Here is a 24,449-nt window from a genome sequence, read left to right as displayed (position 1 = left end):
CAAACTGGGCCCGCCCGGCAGCTTTGGTGACTCTAGATAACCTCGAGCCGATCGCAAGCCCCTGCGGCGGCGACGACCCATTTGAATGTCTTCTCTATCAACTTTCGATGGTACTGTCTGTGCCTACCATGGTGACCACGGGTGACAGGGAATCAGTGTTCGATTCCAGAGAGGGAGCCTGAGAAACGGCTAGCACATCCAAGGAAGGCAGCAGGCACGCAAATTACCCACTCCCGACCCGGGGAGGTAGTGACGAAAAATAACTATACAGGAGTCTTTTGAGGCCCTGTAATTGGAATGAGCGCACTTTAAATCCTTGAGCGAGGATCCATTGGAGGGCAAGTCTGGTGCCAGCAGCTGCGGTAATTCCAGCTCCAATAGTGTATGTTAAAGTTGCTGCAGTTAAAAAGCCCGTAGTTGGATGTTGGGATCGAGCTGGCGGTCCGCCGTGAGGCGAGCCACCGCCTGTCCCAGCCCCTGCCTCTCGGCGCCCCCTCGATGCTCTTAGCTGAGTGTCCCGCTGGGCCCGAAGCGTTTACTTTGAGAAAATTAGAGTGTTCAAAGCAGGCCGGCCGCCAGCATACTGCAGCTAGGAATAATGGAATAGGACTCCAGTTCTATTTTGTTGGTTTTCGGAAACGGGGCCATGATTAAGAGGGATGGCTGGGGGCATTGGTATTGTGCTGCTAGAGGTGAAATTCTTGGACCGGTGCAAGACGGCCTAGAGCGAAAGCATTTGCCAAGAATGTTTTCATTAATCAAGAATGAAAGTCGGAATTTCGAAGACGATCAGATACCGTCGTAGTTCCAACCATAAACGATGCCCACTGGCAATCCAGCGGCGTTATCCCCATGACCCGCCAGGCAGCTCCCAGGAAACCCAAGTTTTTGGGTTCCAGGGGGAGTATGGTTGCAAAGCTGAAACTTAAAGGAATTGACGGAAGGGCACCACCAGGAGTGGAGCCTGCGGCTTAATTTGACTCAACACGGGAAACCTCACCCAGCCCGGACACAGACAGGATTGACAGATTGAGAGCTCTTTCTCGATTCCGTGGGTGGTGGTGCATGGCCGTTCTTAGTTGGTGGAGCGATTTGCCTGGTTAATTCCGATAAGGAACGAGACTCTGGCATGCTAACTAGTTACACGACCCCTGAGCGGTCGGCGTCCAACTTCTTAGAGGGACAAGTGGCCTCCAGCCACCTGAGATTGAGCAATAACAGGTCTGTGATGCCCTTAGATGTCCGGGGCTGCACGCGCGCTACACTGTCTGGCTCAGTTTGTGCCTACCCTCCGTCGGCAGGCGCGGGTAACCCGTTGAACCCCATTGGTGATGGGGATCGGGGATTGCAATTCTTCCCCGTGAACGAGGAATTCCCAGTAAGTGCGGGTCATAAGCTTGCATTGATTAAGTCCCTGCCCTTTGTACACACCGCCCGTCGCTACTACCGATTGGATGGTTTAGTGACGTCCTCGGATCGGCCCCAGCGGTGTTGGCCACGGCCCTGCCAGAGTGTCGAGAAGACGGTTGAATTTGACTATCTAGAGGAAGTAAAAGTCATAACAAGGTTTTGGTAGGTGATCCTGCGGAACAATCATTACCAATGGGGCTTGGCGCCCACCACGTCGTGCCAGGCCATCTGGCTGGCCGTGCGCGCGCGGCGTCACTCGCACGCCCGCTCCGTTCGCATGCTCGGCCCCCGGCTGCCAGCCCCAGTCGGCACCGGGGGCCACATGCGCTTCCCCTTTGCCGCGTGCCGTCAGCCCCAGAGAGAGAGGGAGACCGGAGGCGCGTGGCACCTCCAGGCGCGGGGGGTTGGAAGGGGGAGAGGGGGAAAAAGCCACTTGGCGCAGCGAAGCACGCCACGAGCGCCCACCACCGTGCACGCAGGCGGGGCTCTCCCCGCGCTACACCGCGCGTCGTTGCCGGGCCTTGAAGCGTGGCACGCTGGCTGCTGTCACGGTGGCTTGCCCCTCCGCCTCCCACACCACCCCCCCACCCCGTCCTTGCGCCGGTCTGCCGCTGGTCCATCCCCGCTTGAGAGTGGGGACGCCGACGCGGGCCCCCGACTCTCTTGCCACCGCGGCCAGCACCGCCGGTCACCGGTGTGCCACGTGCGGGCGCCCTGGCGCGGCCCGAGTTCGGTGCGCGCGCAAGAAAGCCACCCGGGTGCGGGGAGGGAGGGGTGCTAGTCCAGCTGTGGCGCGCGCCCAGCCCCGCTTCGTGCCCAAGCCCGACCAACCCAGCCCTCAGAGCCAATCCTTATCCCAAAGTTATGGATCTGGCTTGCTGACTTCCCTTACGTACATTGTTCCAACATGCCAGAGGCTGTTCACCTTGGAGACCTGCTATGGATATGGGTATGGCCCGGCGCAATACTTACACCCTCTCCCCCGGATTTTCACGGGCAAGCGAGAGCTCACCGTATGCTGCCGGAACCGCAACACTTTCCAAGGCGCGGGCCCCTCTTTTAGGGCGAACCCATTCCAGGGCGCCCGGCCCTTCACAAAGAAAAGAGAACTCTCCCCGGGGCTCCCGCCGGCTTTTCCAGGATCGGTTGCGTCACTGCACTGGGCGCCTCGCGGCGCCCGTCTCCGCCACTCCGGATTCGGGGATCTGAACCCAACTCCCTTTCAATTGGCTGAGGGAAATGGAGGCCATCGCCTGCCCTTTTGGAACGGCGCTCACCTATCGCTTAGGACCGACTGACCCATGTTCAACTGCTGTTCACATGGAACCCTGCTCCACTTCGGCCTTCAAACCTTTCGTTTGAATATTTGCTACAACCACCAAGATCTTCACCTGCGGCGGCTCCACCCGGGCCCACACCCCAGGCTTCAAGGGGGCCTCCTACTCGTCGCGGCCTAGCCCCCGCGGGCATCGCACTGCCGGCGACGGCCGGGTATGGGCCCGACGCTCCAGCGCCATCCATTTTCAGGGCTAGTTGATTCGGCAGATGACTTGTTACACACTCCTTAGCGGATTCCGACTTCCACGGCCACCGTCCTGCTGTCTAGATCAACCAACACCTTTTCTGGGCTCTGATGAGCGTCGGCATCGGGCGCCTTAACCTGGCGTTCGGTTCATCCCACAGCGCCAGTGCTGCTTACCAAAAGTGGCCACTGAGCACTCGCATTCCACGGCGCGGCTCCACGCCAGCGAGCCGGCCCCCTTACCCATTGAAAGTTTGAGAATAGGTTGAGATCGTTTCGGCCACAGGACCTCTAATCATTTGCTTTACCGGGTAAAACTGAACATTGCCGAGTGCCAGTTATCCTGAGGGAAACTTCGGAGGGATCCAGCTACTAGATGGTTCGATTAGTCTTTCACCCCTAGACCTGGGTCAGACAACCGATTTGCACATCAGGACCGCTACGGACCTCCACCAGAGTTTCCTCTGGCTTCGCCCTGCCCAGGCATAGTTCACCATCTTTTGGGTCCTAGCATGGACGCTCACGCTCCACCTCCCCGGCCCCGCGAGTGGGTGGCGGGCAAGACGGGCCGGTGGTGCGCCCGGGGCTGCCCTGCGCAACACACGCCCCGGGATCCCACCTCAGCTGGCGCGCGCCGGCCCTCACCTTCATTGCGCCGCAGGCTTCCAACGACGGCCCCTGACTCGCGCACGTGCTAGACTCCTTGGTCCGTGTTTCAAGATAGGTCAGGTGGGTAGCCGACATCGCCATGGACCCCGGGCGCCGGAGCGCGGCCTGTCAAGCCCGGCCTGGTGGCACTGCGCGGTCGGGGCGCACTGAGGACAGTCCGCCCCGGTTGACGCAGCGCCAGGGGCTGGCGGGCCCGGTCCTGCACCCCTGCATGAAACACCACGCTGCGGGGACGCCGCCTGCGCCCCTCCCCCCCAGGAGGGCGAAGGGGGGGGAAAAGTGACGCCCCCCACCACGGTGCCGCCGATGGGGGCTGAGGAGGGTGCGGCGGCGATCCTCTCCCTCGGGCCCGGGATTCGGCAAGACATGCTGCCCAGGGGCTGTAACACCCGCTGCCGCTTGCGCGGTGCCGGGCCACCTGCCCACCAGAGGCCTTCCCAGCCAACCCGGAGCTGGTCGTGGCGCACCGCCGCGGCGGAAATGCACCCGGCCAGGGCTGGCCGCTGTCCGGGCAGCGGTCCCCCGCAACGGCCCGCCCTAGCTGGCCCGCGCCCCTGGATGGGGTTTGCCCCGGGGGATGGAAGGGAGGCGGAGGCAAGGATCTGCCGAACCCGCGCCGGCTGAGCACAACTCGCGGGGTTGAATCCTCCGGGCGGACTGCGTGGGGCCCACCCGTTTACCTCTTAATGGTTTCACGCACTCTTGAACTCTCTCTTCAAAGTTCTTTTCAACTTTCCCTTACGGTACTTGTTGGCTATCGGTCTTGTGCTGGTATTTAGGCTTAGATGGAGTTTACCACCCGCTTTGGGCTGCATTCCCAAGCAACGCGACTCCGAGAAGCCACGGGCCCAGCGCGCCGGGGGGCTGCCACCGTCCACAGGCTGCGGCCTCGATCAGAAGGACTTGGGTCCCCCGAGAGCGCCGCCGGGAGGGGGGCTTCTGTACGCATCATGTCCCGTGCCCCATCGTGGGGTGGGGATTTGACGCTGGGCTTTTCCCTCTTTGCTCGCCGTTACTGAGGGAATCCTCGTTAGTTTCTTTTCCTCCGCTGACTAATATGCTTAAATTCAGCGGGTCGCCACGTCTGGTCTGAGGTTGCAAGCCCAAAGCTCGGCCACGCCGCGCGCGCATGCGTGGAGATGGCCGCCTTTGTCTCCCCCCGCCTGCCAGCCCACCTGCTACGCCCCCGCCCCCCAAGTGGGCCGGAGACCGAGAGCGAGCGAGCGATGAGGAGAGACGGAGAACCCCATCCCAGAGACGAGAACGGAAAAGGGAGCGCGGCAGAGACAGCCCCGCGCAGGAGGACCGGCTGGGCGGCGGCGCGTGCAACGGCCTCAGTGGGGAGAGAGAGGGGAGCGATGGCGCCCCTCGGGCGCGCCCTGAGACCGTGACAGAAGAGGAGGGGGGCGGGCGAAGGGAGAGGAGGGGGTCGGAACCCCTGTCCCAGGCGCTCTCACCTCCCGCGCGTGCGTGGCAGCACAGCATGGTACCGCCGTGGTTCCCACCCGCAGACAGCCGACTGCGCAAGGGGGGAGGCCGGGGGCGAGGTCCGTGCCTCGACTCCCCTTCTCACCCTCCTCTCTCTTTCTCTCGGCCCTCGGCGGCGCCTTTTGACGCTGTCTCTCGCTCTCCCCAGGCCGCCGCGCCACCGCATCCGCAGCGCGGCCCCAGCGAGGATGAGCTCCACCCCAGCGGCTCGCTCCAGGAGCGGGGAGCAACGGAGCGCTCCCCGAGTCTGCATTTAGGGGGACGAAAGCCCTGCGCGGCGACCACAACGATGATGACAACCGCGACAACGACGACGCCTGCCGGACCGCAGGGAAGGGATCAAGGCCCGCCTAGGGAAACGCTTCCCTCGCCGAACCCCTGACTGCCTTCCCTCCGGGCACCGGCAGGATGCCGCCACCACCGCCGCTGCCGCCGCCCGCTGCAGGCGACAGGCCTGCGAGGCAACCCCAGCTGCGCAACTGGGGTGGCCCCCGGACGGCGATTGATCGTCAAGCAACGCTCAGACCGGCATAGCCCCTGAAGGAACCCAGGGCTGCAAGTGCGTTCAAAGTGTCGATGATCAGTGTGTCCTGCAATTCACATTAATTCTCGCAGCTAGCTGCGTTCTTCATCGACGCAAGAGCTGAGTGATCCACCGCTAAGAGTTGTCTGCCTTTCGGGCACTGCTCACGCTGAGAGGCCCCTTTTTGTTACTCTGGTGCCGAGGACGCGCGGGGCACCCCTGGCTTCGACCGTACGAGCACACAGAAAACGGAAGAGGAGGGAAAAAAAAAACACTGGAGCAACCCACTCTCCGAAGGCCGGCCAAGAGGCGGGGGAGCCCGCACCCCTGACCGCCTTCCCCCGCAAGGGGTGACGCCGACCTCACAAATGCCGTCCTTCGGAGGCGGCCCAGGCGCCCGGGCTTGGCCCGGCCTCCGCGCGGAGGGCCAGGCGGACTGCGCCAGAATGCGGGGGGAACGGCGGCCCACCCGCTTCTCTCTTTCACGGGACAACATGCACAAAACACACGGCACACAGCTGGGGGCGGGCGGCCGTCGGCCCCCACACCACGCCGGCTCTCCCTCAGCCCCAGCACCGCGGGCCTTGCGGAGTGCCATTGCACCGCTGCCCGGCCAGCTTTTCTCTTCCCCACTGCATGGCCTTTCCCCCGGGCTCGAGAGGGGCACGCGACAACGACCGGCCCCCGCCAGCACGCCTCCCGTGGGACCGCTCCCCCGCCGGGCGGGCGAGCGACCGGCGGTCGTGCTCCGCCGCCGGCCCAGAGGCGGGCGCCACCGAGACCCGAGCCAGCATTGCCAGCACCCGAGGCCTTCTGGACGGCAGAACCGGCCGCCGCCAGGGCCGCACTCCTGGGACCTCCGCCGCCACGTCGCACCGCTGGGGCCCCTTGCCCCGGGAACGCGACGGCGGAAGGTAGTACGGCGCTGAGCCGGGGGGGCAACACCCGCTCTCCTCGTTTGCACGCGGAAACCGGGCGGGGAGAAGCACCCCCGTGGCCACCCCGCATGCCTTCCTGCGGCCCACACACGGCTGGGAAGGGGGCTGGAGGACTCAATGAGCAGGGCCCGGGATGGGACTGCCGCTGGCCAACGCCGTCCGGCCGACCGTCCCCGCAGGGAGGGACACCTGTTGAGCGGCGCCGCCACTGCTTGGCACAGGGTTGCCCGTGCTCGTGGGCCTCCGCCGCCGGAGGGCCCGCCGAGTGCTTGCTCCCCACCAGCAGGCGGGCGGTCGAGCCAGGGGATGGCCGGTGGACGACGGCCCCAGGGCTGCGCGTTCGAGGAGAAAAGGCCGTCGAGGGGAGGAGAGGCGCCAGATGTGCCAGACACGCCAGACGCGGCGCCACACGCGCGAGAGACCACGGCGGCGGTCCGAGGAGAGAGAGCGCGGGGGGGCCCCGGCGGGCGGGGGGGATGCGGGCTTGACCACCAAGAACACCTCGGGCGTGCGCGCGCATGCGCGCCACGAAGAGCGGCCTGGAACACCTGGAGGCCTCGGCCCTTGGAGTTCCTCTGCCCCACGCGAGAGGGGGGCCGCTCGGCCCAAGAACAGGGAACTCTGCCGGCCGGCAAAGGCCCCGCTCCCTGGTGCGGGTAGGGCTGGAGGAGCCGCCTCCTCCGAGCACTGAAGGCGTCCCTGCCATCCGGCTCCCTCGCCCTTTCCACCTCGGCCGCCGATGGGTACCACAGCCGGCCGGCCGGCCATCACTGGACGGGCGAAGCAGCGAGGGAAGGGACGGGTGCACCTCCGGGAGGGGCCGTGCCGATCACCCCTCCCTCCCGGCACCTGGGCAGCTTTCTCGCGTGCACGCCGAGGAGAGCTGAGCTCAGGAGGACTCGGGCCGCGCCAGGGCGCCCGCAGGCGTCACACGGGCGACTGGCGTTCGGCGGCGCCGGCCACAGCGGTGAGAGGCTCGGGGGCCCGCGGCCGCGCCCCCGCTCTCTGGCGGGGACGGACCGGCGGCAGACCGGCACAAGGCCGAGGTGGGGGGGGGCGTGGTGTGGGGGGCGGGGGGGGACGCCCGTTGTAGTGCGGGGTGAGCCCCACCCGAGCACACGGTGGCGGGCGCGCGTGGCGCACTTCGCCGCACCAAGCAGCTTTTGCCCCCTCTCTCCCTTCCGACCCCCTGTGCCTGACGGTGCCGCGCGCCTCCGGTCCCTCTCTCTCACTAGGGTTGCGGCGCGCGGCGAAGGTGAATGGCGTGTGGCCCCCGGAGAGAACCTGGGCCGGCAGCTGGGGGCCGAGCGTGCGAAACGAGCGGGCGTGTGAGTGACGCCACGCACGCGCCACCAGCCGGACAGCCTAGCACGATGCGGCAGGCGCCAAGCCCTACCGGTAATGATCCTTCCGCAGGTTCACCTATGGAAACCTTGATATGACTTTTACTTCCTCTAGATAGTCAAGTTCGACCGTCTTCCCGACACTCTGGCAGGGCGGTGGCCGACCCCGCCGGGGCCGATCCGAGGACCTCACTAAACCATCCAATCGGTAGTAGCGACGGGCGGTGTGTACAAAGGGCAGGGACTTAACAGGAGCTTATGACCTGCACTTACTGGGAATTCCTCGTTCACGGGGAAGAATTGCAATCCCCAATCCCCATCACCAATGGGGTTCAACGGGTTACCCGCGCCTGCCGACGGAGGGTAGGCACAAGCTGAGCCAGTCAGTGTAGCGCGCGTGCAGCCCCGGACATCTAAGGGCATCACAGACCTGTTATTGCTCAATCTCAGGTGGCTGGAGGCCACTTGTCCCTCTAAGAAGTTGGACGCCAACCGCTCGGGGGTCGCGTAACTAGTTAGCATGCCAGAGTCTCGTTCCTTATCGGAATTAACCAGACAAATCGCTCCACCAACTAAGAACGGCCATGCACCACAACCCACGGAATCGAGAAAGAGCTCTCAATCTGTCAACCCTGTCCGTGTCCGGGCTGGGTGAGGTTTCCCGTGTTGAGTCAAATTAAGCCGCAGGCTCCACTCCTGGTGGTGCCCTTCCGTCAATTCCTTTAAGTTTCAGCTTTGCAACCATACTTCCACCGGAACCCAAAGACTTGGGTTTCCCGGGAGCTGCCTGGCGGGTCATGGGAATAACGCTGCCGGATCGCCAGTGGGCATCGTTTATGGTTGGAACTACGACGGTATCTGATCGTCTTCGAAATTCCGACTTTCATTCTTGATTAATGAAAACATTCTTGGCAAATGCTTTCACTCTAGGCCGTCTTGCGCCGGTCCAAGAATTTCACCTCTAGCGGCACAATATGAATGCCCCCGGCCGTCCCTCTTAATCATGGCCCCGTTTCCAAAAACCAAAAAAAGAGAACCCGAGTCCTATTCCATTATTCCTAGCTGCAGTATGCCGGCAGCCGGCCTGCTTTGAACACTCTAATTTTCTCAAAGTAAACGCTTCGGGCCCCGTGGGACACTCAGCTAAGAGCATCGAGGGGGCGCCGAGAGGCAGGGGCTGGGACAGGCAGTGGCTCGCCTCACGGCGGACCGCCAGCTCGATCCCAAGATCCACCTACGAGCTTTTTAACTGCAGCAACTTTAAGATACGCTATTGGAGCTGGAATTACCGTGGCTGCTGGCACCAGACTTGCCCTCCAATGGATCTTCACTCAAGGATTTAAAGTGTGCTCATTCCAATTACAGGGCCTCGAAAGAGTCCTGTATTGTTATTTTTCGTCACTACCTCCCCGGGTCGGGAGTGGGTAATTTGCGTGCCTGAGGCCTTCCTTGGATGTGATAGCTGTTTCTCAGGCTCCCTCTCTGGAATCGAACCCTGATTCCCCGTCACCCATGGTCACCATGGTAGGCACAGACAGTACCATCGAAAGTTGATAGGGAAGACATTCAAATGGGTCGTCGCCGCCGCAGGGGCTTGCGATCAGCTAGAGGTTATCTAGAGTCACCACAGCTGCCGGGCGGGCCCAGTTTGGTTTTGGTCTGATAAATGCACGCGTTCCCAGAGGTCGGCGCTCGTCGGCATGTATTAGCTCTAGAATTACCACAGTTATCCAAGGAGCGGGAGAGGAGCGACCAAAGGAACCATAACTGATTTAATGAGCCATTCGCAGTTTCACTGTACCGCCCGTGTGTACTTAGACATGCATGGCTTAAGCTTTGAGACAAGCATATGCTTCTGGCAGGATCAACCAGGTAGCTGCCACTCACGGTGGCGCCGCGCCACGGCGTGCGAGTGCCTGGACGGAGTGCCTGGACGTGCCCGGCCCACCGGCGAACCCGCCCTGCGCCAAACCCCGACCCCCACGGCTTCTTTCGCCGCTCCGACCCGCGGGAGTGGCATCAAGGACGAAGACACGGCGGCGGTCGGCGGCGTGGCGGCGACGGGCGCCAGCAGCCAGGCGGTGGCCGGCTGCATCCAAGCCCGGCATCGCCTGGGGGGGGAACAGCGCCACATGCGAGGGACGCCCCTCGGCTACTGCTGACCCTGGCGGCCGGCCCTTCCCGCGACGCCGCGGGCAAGGAGCCGGGATCGCTGCGCAGCTTTTCGCCACTCGGATGGAGCGCGAGGCTTCGTCTCTCTCTCTCTCTTTCGCCTTTTTTCCCAGGGCCCGTGCCTTAGTTCGAGACTTGGCCTCGCACTCGAAATGATGCACACGACGCGCGGAACAGGGCTCAGCCGGGGCTGACCCGCCCCCCCACCAAAGCTGAGAAAAAACCGCCCGCCGAAAGGTCGCGGGCGAGCGACCGGCCGCCAGTGAGGTTGGGCCGAGCAGGGCCCCGCTCACAGGGAGCGAACCACGTCCTGGCACGTCCCCCCACCGGGCTGCCCGGAAAGCACTGGACGTGCTAGAGAAGGCAGCGACCCGACGAGGCGGGCACGGCCCGGACACCGAGGCCCCTTTTCAACCGGGGCGGCTCGCTCTGCAGCAGGCGAGAGAACGGCAAGGGAGCGCGCGGACCGGGCTCTGTTCCACCTGCGTCCGCACCGCATCAGGTTCGGGCACTTTTGCCCTCTCTCTTTTCTCTCTTGCCTCTCTCCCATCTCGCGGCTCAGCTCCTGCCGCACCGCCACCCGGCGCTGCTCGTGGCCGGCATCCACACGGGCGCTACCCGGACCGGGGCCGGCACCGGCACCTCGCATGGTTTTTTAAGGACACCTGAAGGCTCGCAAGGCCATGTGGCCGTCACACAGCTCGGGACGGTAAAGATGCCCTTCCCCAGGCCGTCGGGAGGGGCGACACCTCGCCTGCGATGAGAAGCGAATTGGAAATGAGACTGCCCTGCCTGAGCACCGGACTCCCCCCGCCGTGGCTTCCCCGTGACAGAGAAGCCTTGGAAGAAGAGCCGGCCCGCCGGGGGCCGTCTCCAACGCCACCTAAAAAGCCACATCAATCAGGCGCGATTCTGGGAAGGAGCTGTGCGAGCGGCGACAAGGGCCCCACGGCCACGGTCCTGGGACAACGGCGACGGCCGCCCAGCCCACCTGCGGATCGGATTGCTCGCACCAGCAGAGGAGCATGGGGGGTGCCGCCACCTGCCTGCAGCCAACAACCGCTCCCCTTTCGGCTAGGCAATGGCAGCACTGGACTGGCCCCTGCCGGGCTGGGAGGGGATTCGGCGGCCCCCCCCCCCAGGGAACCTGGCCGAGCGTGCGAGAAAAAGTTCCACCGACCTGGTGCCATGGGCCACCGGTTTTCGCCCAGCCTAGCGGCGGTCGGCTTTCCCTTCCCAAAAAAAAAGCCGGGGGATGGCACGACAAAAAAGGCAGACAGAGGCGCGTTCACAACGACCCGTGCTAGCTACGGGGGCCGCGGGGCCCGGGGCGGGGCGGGGGGGGCGGGCCGAGGTACGCGCCTCACTACCCCCCCACGATGGACCCACCGGCATCCCGCTCGCGCCTTCGTCGCAACGCTTCTCGGTACCGCGGCTTAGGGCCGCGAGAGAAAACTAAAAAGGCCCGCAGAGGCCTGGTGGGCGCCACCCCAACTCCGCCCGCCTCAACAAAAAGCAACGGACCCGGCGCGGCAAACCCGGCCCCGCCCGGCATAAGGGGCTCAGTCAATCCGGCCACGACCGAGGTAGGCGAGGTGCCGCCGCCTCGCCCAGGACCAGTCCGGGGGGGCTCTCCGTCGGGTGCCGGGCCCGTAAAAAAAAAAAAAAAAAACGGGGCCAAAAAAATTCTGCCCGCCACAACGCGGGTCCCCGGCTTAAGGCCGAGGAAGGGGGACGGCTTCAACAACGCAGGCTGGGGACCACCGCCGCCGCCGAGGCGGACCCACGGGCCAAAACAACAGCAAATGATTCTGGAGCAGAGGCATTGCTTGGAGAAAACTCTCCCCTGCTCTGTCTGGGCAAACCTTAACCAGTGTCTTACATGGCTCTTGCTGCCAATTTCTTGCTCAACAGTGTGATAGATGAATCTGATTCGTGCTAACAATTGTAACTATATTTTAAATATTTTAGAAAATATTTGTTTAAAAGTAAGAGAGGAAAAGGATATGGAATTAGTGACACAAAACAGACATTTTCAGATGTCCATGAGAAAACAGGATGCAGGATGTAGTTTGAGACAAGTAACATCCCAAAAGGCAATAGGCCTCAGGATAATGAAAGAATCGGCCTTGAAATGGACAAAATTGGGATGATTCCAGGTATCTATGAAATCATAAGGCTTCTTTTTGGAATATAATGCTGGCTTCTATAACACAAGACTTGGGGTGCATGTGCAGCTTGTGGGGTTGTTCAAAGGACAGTGATGATGAGGAGAAGCCTTCATGGGAAGCGACCACCAAAAGCCAAAAGACCCCTTAGAAACAAGCAGAGCATGCACTGTGTAGTACAGTGACACAGATTTCAAGAATCAAAAATAGGAGGAGATTGACAGAAAATTATTGATGAATATGTATTAGCATCCAGTCTAGAAGTTGTCTTTGGATTCTTTATCATTTGAATGGGAGGCAGGGTGAGAAAACCCCCCTGTATCCTGACTGGTTTTGCTTATGCTTTATCCAAACCACTGCCAAATTATTTTGTATCTGCTTGATTATATTTGATTGCATTGTTTCATATAAAATTGCTGCCAAATTAAAATTGCTGCTAAATTCTAATGTTGGTTTATTAAATTAGACCTATAGGGACCTCCTTCATAACAACAGCCCCCCTCAGTCACCTACCTGTTGGGACTGTGCTTTCTACTGAGCCAGTCCTGCCAGAAAAGCAGCTTCAAACACACCTCCAAGAAGGCACTGATCCAGATAAAGCACATCCATTCCCATCTGCCCAGGGCCAGTCCCCTGTACATCTGGCAGCCTGCAAAATCTAACACCCCCTCAGGGTCCAACACATTGTTCCAGCCAAAGCATAAAGGCAATTTGTTTTGTTCAATCTGAAGTAATTCCTGCAGGTCCTCGGCCTTCCAAGGCCAACGCTGCCACTCCGGAGGGAATCCTGTGACCCCGAGCATTTGATGGTGACCACACCAAAGCAAGAGGTGGCTCCTTCAGCAGGAGAATGGCACATGGCAGTGCTGTGCCTTTGTGTCCCCAGCCTTCCCCCCATTGTTTCAGCAATGGCAGCTACACTTAGGCACCTTCACAGAGCTTATTTGTGTTGGCTGAGTGCAGATCAGGACTCCCAGCCCACCTCTAACAGCAGCTTGCAATGACAACAGGACCTGCACACTGAGGTATTTGGCTGGAGGCAAGCCTGTCACAAGCACACACCCTCTTCAAACTTCCCATCAAACAGAAAGGAGAAGAGCAGGAAAAGGCTACCTTTGGACCAGTCTTCCCCAGCTCTACACAATGGCCAATTCTGGGTAGAAAACTCCCACCAGTGCTGGCCTTCTTCTTCATGTGGAGAAACTTCTCCCACAGGAACTTAGAGGCAAGCAGCTGAAAGGCAAAAATAAACCAGCTAGAGCCTCAGAGTTGGGCTTGTTCAGAAAGGCTTTTCTTGAACAAGTGCCACTGGTGAACAATTTGTGATCACATTGTCCAGGACAGTCCTGGGAGCCCTGGAAGTTGCTTGCTGAAATACTCAGCACCAATAAATTAACAATACAGAGTGCAATACACATACTCCAACCACATGGCTCTGTCCCATCAGCTTCTCCGTGATTGCATGTGACATGGTTGGGGATTTCTGCTCTTTGGGCATTTGTTTCCTCTTTAGGTTCATTGGATTGAGGCAGTGACCTTTTCAAAGAATGGGGAGGAGCTCTCAGAACTGCCCTGACTCCATCCCTGTACAGCACTGAGAACTCACAGCAAGGAGATATCACTGCTGGCTGAGTCCAAGAGAGGCAAGAAAGGAACGTTGTACCAAGAGTGAGGAGCACAGGAATGTGTCCAAGTTGTAGTTCTCTCTGGTAATTAGCATTTGTTTTCTCTCTCTGGGCTCACAGACCCCTGCAGAGAAGAAAACAGAGGGATCTCCTGGACAGAGCCTCAGCACTGGGGCATCTTCAGTCAAGTGAGCTCCAGACACCAAGGGACCTTTGTGGCCCTGGCTCCAGGGAGCAGGAAAGAACTGTACAGCCCTCAAGATTCCTACCAATCCAGAGCTTTCAAGAGAAGCCAACTCCTTTGGGAGAGATACCATCAACACATGGTAAACCAAAATCAGGGGACAATTCCCAGCACAGGAAGATTTCCACCATCCTGCAGAACAAAGGTGTGATGGTGTTCACAGGGGTCTTAGGATGAGGGAAGAGACGAGGATCTGACTCCATGGTTCAGCAGGCTTGATTTATTATTTTGTGATATATATTATATTAAAACTACACTAAAAGAATAGAAGAAAGGATTTCATCAGAAGGCTAGCTAAGAATAGAAGAGGAAGGAATGATAACAAAGGCTTCTGGCCTGGACTCTCTGTCTGAGCCAGCTGGGCTGTGATTGGCCATTAATTACAAACATCCAACATGGGCCAATCAAAGAACCACCTGTTGCATTCCACAGCAGCAGATAATCATTGTTTACATTTTGTTCCTGAGGCTTCTCAGCTTCTCAGGAGGAAAAATCCTAAGGAAAGGATTTTTCATAAAAGATATCTGGGACACAAAGGTGCTGAGACGTTTTCTTCTGGACGTCCTGCAGCAGATAACTTGCTTTGCTGTACACTGTGTCTGCAGGGCTGGATTTGTGCCCACACAGGAGCTGAGAGAGAACAGCTGCTTTGGAAGCTCTTCCAGCTGGGACCAGCCCTGTCTCACAGGGCTTTGGGCAGAGTCTGAGCTTCCCCCCAACATGCTCAGGTGCCCAAGGGCAGCTTGGTCTTGACACCAGCAGGGGGCTATTTACAAATCACAAACGGGACAGGGCTGCTGTGGAACTGCCTTGAGCTGTTTTATTTTCCAGCATCACTCTCATTCCATGGTTATGACAATGGGAAGATGCCAGCAGCTCACGTCCCAGGCAGCAGACCAAGAACTTAATGTTACAACTTCCTTTATAAGTTTCTTGACCAATCACACAACGCAAAAGCACATTGACAGTAGTTCTATCCAACCACTATAAGCACACGTACCTTTGGTTAAAACAATGCTTGCTTATTTTGAATACAATACCTGCTTGTAAGCCTTAAAGCACAATACACAGAGCTCCATTATTAAGCTTTAATCCTCCTAATATCTTGCTAGATAAACTTTTCTGTAGCTTAGAGAGTTATTCTAGACAAGCGTTAATACACAGACCATTGTTCTATTTGTCCTTGCTTTTCTACTTTTTAAATAATTTTTCTGCTGACCTAACTCATGGCAGCTGCTTAGCTCTAATCACAGTTCTACTGTATCTGAGGCTTGCCTTTTGCAGGCTTCCCAAAACCCTCTGGTTTTGTGGATTCCCACAATTCCCCCTCTCTGTTCATCTCAAAAGAAACCTTCATAATTGTGTCGTTTATTACTTGTGTTTCGTAGCCTTACTAGAATATTTCTGCTTATTACCTACTTAAAGCATTTTCTTGCTTGCACTAAAGCAGGGGCAGGGAGAGCAGGGACACCAGGGCAGTTTGCAGCCTTAACACAGCCCACTGGGTACTTACAGTGAAAGATGTCAGTCTTTCCCTGGACAAAAGACGAGGTGTCGAGGTCTTCTTTGGGAATCCAGAAGCCATTTTGAAGGCACGATCTCCCAGATGAGTGACAATGCCTCAACAAAACTGGAAGAAGCAACAATGGAACTCTGAAAATCCAGAACCTAATTCATGGCAGATTCAAGGCATATACTGGTGCTAAAAATTTTCTATGATTTGAAAGTAGCTAAGTGCTTGTTTGGTGTAAGTAGCTAGTATGTTAGGCCTCTAGTTGGACTTTATTTGAACTATAGGGCTGCCTTGTGCAATTCAAAGATGGATCATACTGAAACCTGGAGCTAAAAATCTGAACATTAATAATAGTTAGAACAGAAAGAGCTGCAGCCTAAATATTACTTTAAAATAGCTGGAGTGGATATCCTCTTCTTTAGGCTAAAGCACCCCTGATCTCTCAGCTGCTCCTCACAGAACTTGGGAGAGACTGGAATGTTATGGCTAATGGCTTAAAACTTGTTATAAAGGACTTTCTGCCCATTGGGACAAAACTGTATAAAGAGGCTGCGACCACCCAAGCCCACCCTTCCCTGAAAATGCCTCTGGACTGGAACTTGGCACTGGGAGTTAAGCTGCCGAAGGGAACTTGAGACAAGACAAAGGTGACACTATTGTCCCATTAGCTCAGGGCTGGGGAGAAGTAAACAAGGCTGCAGAGAAAAACCTATCCACAACAAAGCCAAACCCAGCAGCTGTCCTGAAAATCAGCTCTGTCTGCCTTCAAGGTGGGCAAGTCATAGCCACAGACTCGTCTGCTGAGGCCAGGTTTGCACACAAACCTCCCATCAAAGACTTCCACAGTGCCCCCAGACCCATTCCTGAGGCCTTGCACCAGACGACTGCAGGGCACGCAAAGTAACACAACAGATCTGAAAATCCAGAAGCCAATTGATGGCAGACTCAAAGGACAGACAGATGCTAAAGATTTTATATTATTCGAAAGTAGCAATAGACAGAGTCTAACTTGCCCCACCCCAGGGAGGCACCTGGGAGGTCCCACCTTGCCCAAATCTGCAGGAATCCATTGGAGTCTTACGTTTTGCGAGACCTCACCACAGAGAAGACCAGAAGAGGATTTGATGGTATGCCAATGGGATCCATGGAATGGTGATGTTTTTCACTTCATCTGTCTCTGTCACTCTCCTTCTTCCCCTTCTTCCCAACCCCCCATCCCCCCCCCCCCCCCAACTTCTTTTTCTTTTCCTTTCTCTCTCTCTTCCTCCTATTTACTGTTACATAAAATCCAGACTATTGATTTTGGCATATGGTCTCGTTTGCACCTCAATTCACAGGCCTCTCTCTAATAATTTTAATAACCAGATGATAACAACCCACTGAAACTTGATGAAACTTCAACAGACCTCTTTCACCTTTAAGCACTTTAAGCAACCACTAGACGGGGAAAAAAAGTATAGACCAGTACATTTAGAAAATGTTGCATTCCTTCAGTGCAAAAAAAAAAAGCAGTAGAGCATATATTGTTCATCCACTCAGCTGTGCATTGTGGTGGTGTTCACAGGGGTCTTAGGATGAGGGAAGAGATGAGGATCTGACTCTTGATTTATTATTTGATGATATATATTCTATTAAAATTATACTAAAAGAATAGAAGAAAGGATTTCATCAGAAGGCTAGCTAAGAATAGAAAAAGAAAGAATGAATAACAAAAGCTTGTGCCTCAGACAGAGAGTCCAAGCCAGCTGAGTGTGAGTGGCCATTAATTAGAAACAACTCTAGGAGGCCAATCACAGATGCACCTGTTGCATTCCACAGCAGCAGATAACCATTGTTTACATTTTGTTCCTGAGGTCTCACCTTCTCTGGAGAAAAAACCCAAAGGATTTTTCATAAAACATGCCTGTGACAGTGCAGACCACTGAACTGCTGCACCAGAAGACGGGCATTATCCCATTATCCTGTATTTCCCTTTGGCATTCTCTCTCAGAGTGCAGATGAGACAAAACCTAAAAGTTCAACTTGAGTCAATCTTTACCTTCAAAGGAAATTCAGGAACTTTCTGCAGAGGCCAATGCTCTGCACACTGATGAACTCCTTGCAGAGGCCAATGCTCTGCACGCTCAGGAACTTTGCAGAGGCCAATGCTCCGCGAACAATTCCCCTGGCGAATGGCCCAGTGAAGCCGCCTGCAGGAGCCCAGGCTGCGCACAAGCAGCCAGGGCCGCGTTCTCAGGCAACTGAGGCCGCGCCGCTGTCACAGACGCTGCCGCCGCCTTCGTGGTTTCCAGGCAGCCGCGGAACCCGGCAGCCGCCGCCCTTTCCCGGATCCTGCCATTCCCGGCCCCGCACGCCCCCAAGATGCTGCCGGGGCTCGGGGGCTTCGTCTGCCTGGGCTGGGGCTCGGCCTCTCCTGCGGGACAAGGTGAGGGGGGGTCCCCGGGGGTCGTGTCCCCCCGGGAGCGTGTGTGAGTCCCCCATGTTCCCCCCAAGCCGGGGTCACCCCCTTTTCTCTGCCCAGAGCTCCTGAGCCAGCTCCTGCTTCCCCCTGGGAGGGGCTTTGGGGAGCCCCCCGGGGACCCCCTTGAATGCCCATTCCTGGGCACTGGGACCCTTCGCATCTCCTTCCCCAGCTGCAGGAACCCCTGCACCCCCTTATCCTGCCCCGACACCCACTGCACCCCCTTTCCCGGGTATCCTCCTCTCTCAGCCCCTGGATCCCCCGTTTCCATGAGCCCGGGGACCCCGGACCCCATTCCCGGCCAGCCCGGGGCACCTCAGCCCCAGGCCTTCCTTTGCCCGGCGAGCGGTGACGTCACTGCAGACTCGGGCCGCCATTGGCCAGCAGCAAAGAGCGGCGCCAATGGCGGGGCCGGAGGCGGCTCAGGGGCCGTGAAGAGCCTTGAGCTGTGAGGGGCCCTGAGGGGCCATGAAGGGCCGTGAGGTGTCACTCTTGCGCCCAGAATGACACAGGAACAGGCAGGAGGCAGTATTGCAGAAAGACTAAAAGAAGGTTTAATTCAAGAGAACCGTGCGGTTTTTATAGAGCGATACGATATATTCTGTTTGATCGGCTCGTTAACAAAAACATTCATTATACACCGTCCTTGAGAAGAAGAGAAAGATGAAGTAGAAGAACACCACCTGCAGATTGTTTATACTGAAGTATACTGAAGTTCTCACATTCTTACAACTTGCTAATAATTCTCACAAGCTGCTGTGAGAAACACTTGCTGTTTCTCTCTCTCTGTGCCACGGCATCCACAGTGAGGGGCTGTGAGGGGTCTTGGGCAACTGTGAGGGAGCCATGAGGGGCCTGTGAGGGATCATGGGGAACTGTGTGGTGTTATCTTTTTATACTAAAAACTATGTGTACACTATTTACAATAACTTCTCAATACTTATCACCTATGTTAGACAGTGAGTTTTTACTCTAATCTAAAAATGGCAACATCACTTAAAAGATGGAGGAAGAAGGAAAGGAAGGAAGGAAGGAAGTGTGATAAATGAATTCACTGGATTCAAGGATCATACAATTATAAATTTATTATTATTATTATGCAAGCAAGAATAAGCAATGTTCAGCGCTGGGCGGCCAGGAGTCTCCGCTCCTCTAGGTTCGCACCGTTCCTATCCCCAAAGTCCATCTTTTATTGCCTTTTTCTCCCGGGTCCAGGGATGACGTGCTCTGTCTTTTGCGCTTGCTCGTTCAGTTGCTAGGGGGTCTTTTTCTGCCTTCTGGTGGCTGTGGGATAAAGGCTCCAAGTCTTCCTCTTTTAACCGCTGAGTGAACTTTTCCTTCTAAGGCATACCTATACAGTGGAATTTTCAGAACACTATACGATTCCTGCAAGCCTAAGCAATTCTTGTGAGTTTAGGGATTGTTATTACAGCTCTCCTCTGTGACCTCTTAGGTGAACTTTTCTTTACCATGGAATTCCCAAAGCACTATACCATTCCTGCAAGCCAAGCAACCATATGTGAACCATATGTGGCTATACATTTAAAATCAAGCCGTTTTAGCTATCTAGTTATTGCTTTGATATTGTATAAATATTTAGCTATTGATTAAATTAATGAACAAATATATTGCTACTTATTACACCAAGGTCTCAGCTCAAATGCTGTGTTTAATTCTAAGCTTTGCCGACAAGACCAAAGGTCTGAGATTTCCCTGCATTTGGGTTTCCAACAACACTGATGCTCTTAGTTGCAGAGTGCCCGGGATCCGTCTTGCCAGTCAGCTCTGGCAGGAGGAAGGCGGCTGCCATGGGGCTGCTTGTGGCCTCTGACAGCCCCATTGCTCAGGGCTTGCCAGCGCCCCAGCCCCTCAGGCCCTGCCCCAGCCCGGCCAAGCTGCCCGGCAGCAGCGCCGCAGCCCCACAGCAGCTCCAGAGCAGCCCCATCCAGAGGCACCTGGGAGCCCTCAGCAAGGCAGGCAGCAGCACACGGGTGGGACGACACGGATGGCGCTTCCTGCCTGGCCCAGGGCTTGTGGCCATCTCCAGGCACCGCTCTGGCAGGGATCCCTGCAGCTCCGGCCCCTGCCCAGCCGCTCTGTGGGCAGCACAAAGGCTTCAGCAGAACCACCAAAGGCCAAGGAGCTTCTGGCCATTTTCCCTACAGCACTGCATGCCTGGGCAGCTGGCTGGGCACAAGCACCCTTTTCCCTCTCCTCCCCTATGCCCTGTGGACCCTGGGCAGCAAAAGAAAGATCTTGGGAGTCTGTGTATTAAAACATAGTCTATATTTACATTGTCAAGGAAAAGAAAAAAAATGAAAAGAACATTCTTGAAGAAAAAGAAAATTCTTCCTGACTCAGGTGGCCCCAGCAAAAAGAGCTTCTGGGATCAGCTCTCCTCAGAGCTCCGGCAGGGCAGGCAGCCGAGCCGTGAGAGACGAGGCCGTGTCTTCCACGCCCTGCGCAGGTGATTTCGGAGCCACTGGAAGCTGGAGATGGGAGCCCGCTCTCCTGCCTTGAGGATGCACAGTGTTTGAATTGCCAGGCTTCCAACGGCGAGGCTGATGTCATTTGTTTTGTCTTCAAGGGCTGCAAGAGAGAGGAACAGCGGCATGGTCAGAAGCTGGAGCTGCGGGGAGCCAAGGAGAGCCCGCTGCCAGGGCCATCCCAGCTGGGCCAGGCCAGGAGGGAGCAGGGAGCAAGGGGATCAGCCCGAAGCTGCTGGCCAAGAATGGGCCATGAGGCCCTGAAATCTCAGGGTGCTCTGCCCCAAGGAGCAGAGCCCTCCGCAGCCGGGGCAGGGCTTGCAGCTCCCCCGGCAGCCCCCGCTGTCAGCCCGCTGGCCTCACTCACCAGTGCAGATCAGCTGCAGCTCTTGCTCCTGCCCCCTCAGGTGCCGCCCGGCCATGCCTGTGAACACAGAGCCTGTCAGGGCACCAGCGGCACAGCTCCCTGCCGGCGGCGCTGCCGGCGCTGTGGCCACACGGGCTGCTGGCCCGGCAGGGCTCAGCCCGGCCCTTGCCGCACGCTGCCGCTCCAGGGCACGGCTGCCAGAGGGCGGCAGCAGCAATGCCCAGGCCGGGCGGGGCTCCACGGCGCCGGGCCCGGCTGGCGCTGCTGGGGCAGCAGGCGGGGCTGGGGCCGAGCTGAGGCGGGCCGGGCCGGGGAGGGAGCCCGGGCTCGTGGCTCACCCATGAACCTGATGGCCGCCTCTCGCAGGGGCTCCTGTGGGCTCCGCAGGTAGCGCAGGGCCTGGCGCAGGTGCTCGGCCGCTCTGCTGCTGTCCTCTGCCAGCTGGAGAGAGCGGCAGGAGGGAAGGGTTGGCGCGGGCTCCGCCCCTGGGCCGGGCGCTGCCTGCGCCCAGCCCCGGCCTCCTCTGGCCGCACAGGCCTGAGGCGCGGCCAGCAGCCGCTGGCCAAGGGCTCCCGAGGGCAGGGGGCAGAGGGCCGGCTGCTGCCCGGGGAGCCGCGGTGCCGGCCCGCAGCCCCGCCGGGCCGGGGCTCCATGGGCACCCCCGGCTGGGGCCCACGGGAGCCTGGAGAAGAGCCCGCGCGGCCTCTGGCTGCAGCAGCGGGCAGGGGCACAGCTGCTCGGCCCCGCACACTGAGCTACGCCCTCAGGGGCCTTCTCCAGGCTGAACCTGTGGCTTCCAGGCCGTCCTTACCAGGCACTTGCTGAACTTCCACAGTTTCTGCTCCTTCAGCAGCTTTTTGAGATCCCTCCTCTTCATGAACTTGACCACATAAAGCAGTGTTTCCCGAGAAGCCTGGAGAGCGGCAGAGACGTGGAGATGGCCCCACAGCCCAGGGCACGGGACCCGCCTCCCCGTGCCATGGCCTGGAGGAGGCTGCGGTCCAGAAGGCGCAGGGCAGGAGGCAGCCCAGCCCCCTGCCAGGGGGACAGCAGCAGCCCACCAGTCCTCACCTCTGCCACACGCTGATTCTCATCATTGCAGTGGAAGAAGAGTGGAAGCAGGCTCTGTTGCACAGGGCTTTCCAAAGGTTTTTCTCTCTCTTCCAAGTACTCCATCATGTCTCGGAAGAGTTTGATGGAGAGCAGCTGTACCTGGCTATTATCCTGTATGAAAAAAAAGGAAAAAGTACCTCAGCATTGGTTCCTTCAGGGCCCCCTTGGCACAGGGCTGGAAATGCACAGGGCACACAGTTTCCAGGCAGCAGCCAGTGGCTGTAGCTGGGGGCACAGAGCCTTACGTGGTCAAAGAGGGGCAGGAGCGCCTCAGCCAGCTGCAGGGCAATGGGGGTTGCCATCAGAATGTGTTTGTGCAGGAGTATAAAGCTGAGTGTGATGAGTGTCATCCCAGCTATCTCTGCATCATTGTCCCCCAGTAGGTCCATGAGGCTTTCGGTCAAGCTCCACATTCTTTCGGCCTGTGCGGAACACAAGTCTGTGAAAGGCCAGCCTGCTGCTGCAGGGCCCAGAGGCCAAAGGCCTGTCCCGAAGCACTGGGGCAGCTGAAGTGGGAGGCAGGAGAGCTGGGAGCAGCTGCCCCAGTGCCCCAAGCCCAGGAAGGGCCAAGCCACTGCGTTCTCAGCACAGCTTCAGCCACCGCCCCCTTCTCACCATTGAGGGATCATCAATGAGCTCGAGAAGGGCCCTGAGCGCCAGGCGACGCCTCTCCCTGCACTCGCTCTGCAGGTACCGTGAAGAGACCTTCACAACACTGTCACCACATTCACTCGGGTCCAGGCACTCGAGGACCTGAAAGGCACAGGGCAGTGACAGGGAGCCGGCCGGCAGGAGCCCGGAGCCGCACAGGGCTGGGCCCAGGCAGCAGCAGCAGCAGCAGCACAGGGCACGGGCACCGTCCCAGGTGGCTGCGGCGACGAGAGGGCAGAGAGCTGGGAGGCAGCTCAGCCAGGTAGCGCTGGACACCCGGCTCACCTCCACAAGGAATGCCAGGGCGGGCAGATCCCAGTGTGGCTCCTGTGTGCTGAGCAGCCAGAGGAGGTGGAGTGCAATACTGGAACACAACCGAAGACAAGCATGGCGCATCTCCCTAGGAGGGTGAAAAAGGGACCAGGAAGCTGAGGAAATCTCTCCAAGGACAGGCTCACAGAGCCTGGTGGTCTTTCACCACCGTCCTGCAAGGGGCCCTGGGCCCTTAAGGAGGTGTCTCCTGCTGCGCTCTCTCCCCTCCAAACCTTTTCCAGTCTGCTTGGCCGTCCCTCAGTGTGTCCTTAGCCGTCCCTCAGTGTGTCCCAGGGCCTCGGGGTATGTGTGAGACAGCTCGGGCACAAAGCACAAATGCCGGGAGCAATGGGGAGAAGGGGAGTCTCACCTGGCCAGCAGACCCACGGCATAGTGGCGGGTGTCAGCACAGAGCAGCGTGTCCCAGCCACGTTTGCGTTCCACTGACACGACCACATCCTTGTACTGCTTTTGGCAGAGCAGGCACTTCAGGGTCTGCACTGCGAACCTGTGTGCACAGCAAAGGCCAGGTCACACTGGCAGCACTGGCTCCTTGGCAGGCCACGTGGCAGGGACAGGAGGAGTGGGATGGAGCACCTGTTGGGGCTGATGGCAAGGCCGTGCTCTTCCAAGCATTCCTTCCAGAAGGTTTGGACCTCCTCTGGCATCTCCTCTGTGCTGAAGAACACTTGGAAGAGCAGATGCACAAATAGGCGGGGGAAATATGGCCTCACCACACGTGGGACAGGGGGCTCCTGGAGGATCTTCCACATCACCACGGTTGCCTGCAAAGAACAAAGCCCCCCGAGACAGCGCTCAGTGCCCAGGCGTCCGTGTGGCAGGGCCCGAGCGTGGCAGGGAGAGGCCCGGAGAGAGGCAGGGGGAGCACGGGGCCTGCTGGGCCTGAAGCTGCCCCTGGGCCAGGTTTCAGGCCTCTGCCTGAGGCAGGCAGATGCAGTGGGGGAAGGAGGATGGAGAGCTCTGGAGAGGCGGCCTTGGGGCCAGCAAAGGCCACTTGCAGAAACTCACAGCCAGGCCAAAGACAGCCGTTTGGTCCCCATCGGAGGTGCACGTGCTGTGCTCTGGCCAGCTCCCCAGCACATCCAGGAGGAGCAGCTGCACTGGCTCTGCAGTCCTGGACGAGCACATGATGGTCTTCCACATGGCCATGGCAGCTCTGCGGGGTCAGAGCTCTGTCTCAGGTGGGGTCTCAGACACAGCACCGGGGGGAGCTGAGCTGGCTGCCAGTTCTGCCTCTGCCCACTGGCCCTGGCCAGCAGCAGCCAGGCAGCCCAGGCCTGTGGGGACAGAGCCCTGAGGGGCAGGGAGGGAGCATGGCAGCAGGCTCAGGGGCCGACGTGCCAGGGCTGGGAAAGGCAGCAGCCAGAAGGCCCTGCAAGTCTCTGTTGCTCAGACACCTGCGGCAGGCTGTACAGGGTGATGG

General features: G+C 58.5%; 1 non-coding gene across 1 annotated transcript; it reads right to left on the bottom strand.

Annotated features, from left to right (window-relative positions):
• Positions 1 to 5,603: 5,603 nt before the first annotated feature.
• Positions 5,604 to 5,756, bottom strand: LOC139603529 (5.8S ribosomal RNA). The gene has a single exon (XR_011683708.1). It is a non-coding gene; the product is annotated as a 5.8S ribosomal RNA (ribosomal RNA).
• Positions 5,757 to 24,449: the final 18,693 nt, after the last annotated feature.

The sequence above is a fragment of the Agelaius tricolor genome, unplaced genomic scaffold (assembly GCF_023055355.1).
Source record: "Agelaius tricolor isolate 1412-34295 unplaced genomic scaffold, bAgeTri1.0.p SCAF_39, whole genome shotgun sequence".
Lineage (NCBI taxonomy): Eukaryota > Metazoa > Chordata > Aves > Passeriformes > Icteridae > Agelaius > Agelaius tricolor.
This window is presented reverse-complemented; position numbering and strand designations above follow the sequence as displayed.